Below are 553 nucleotides of genomic sequence, written 5' to 3' on the forward strand. Positions count from 1 at the left end.
CTTGGAAAGGAACATTTCAAATGATAGAAAATAATGCATCATGAGTTAAACTGGCTTTCACTAATCTGTTTTCCCCTAGTCAAAAGCAGTTGTTATATTGGCAGAAAGATGTCCAAAATACACGCGGAAAAAGTTTGAATTGGATAACATTTAATAATGTATGTTGTTCAAGAATAAATTTAGAAACATTTATTGAGTGCTTATTCTGTGTCAACAGTTTTACATGTATCATTGCAACTAGAAAGTGGTGAAGCCTGAGATTCTGTTGTATGTGGTTTCATAGTTTGTGTGTCAAGATGCTACCAGTATTATTTTAGGTGGTATGAGTGTTTAGATGCCCTATATTGCTAATACATATATAATTTTTTGTGTGTGTGTGTGTGTAGTTTTTTTCCTTTGAAAGTAAGATACTTTTAATTTATACTGTATTTTAAATTATTAAGTATGAAATGTCCGATAGTACTTTGAAAGAAAACAACTTAAAAATCTCTACTTTGTAGATTCTAGAAAGATAACAATGAAATAAAAAATAACATCAGTTAATAATATTAAG

The 553-nt window shown here is 28.9% G+C and overlaps 1 protein-coding gene across 1 annotated transcript in view; it reads left to right on the forward strand.

The window, feature by feature from the left end:
• SERPINI1 (serpin peptidase inhibitor, clade I (neuroserpin), member 1) overlaps nucleotides 1–553 on the forward strand; it is an 80,954-nt gene that overhangs the window by 48,540 nt on the left and 31,861 nt on the right. The gene's annotated exons all lie outside the window — the stretch shown is intronic.

The sequence above is a fragment of the Propithecus coquereli genome, unplaced genomic scaffold, assembly GCF_000956105.1.
Source record: "Propithecus coquereli isolate 6110/MARCELLA unplaced genomic scaffold, Pcoq_1.0 Scaffold15, whole genome shotgun sequence".
Lineage (NCBI taxonomy): Eukaryota > Metazoa > Chordata > Mammalia > Primates > Indriidae > Propithecus > Propithecus coquereli.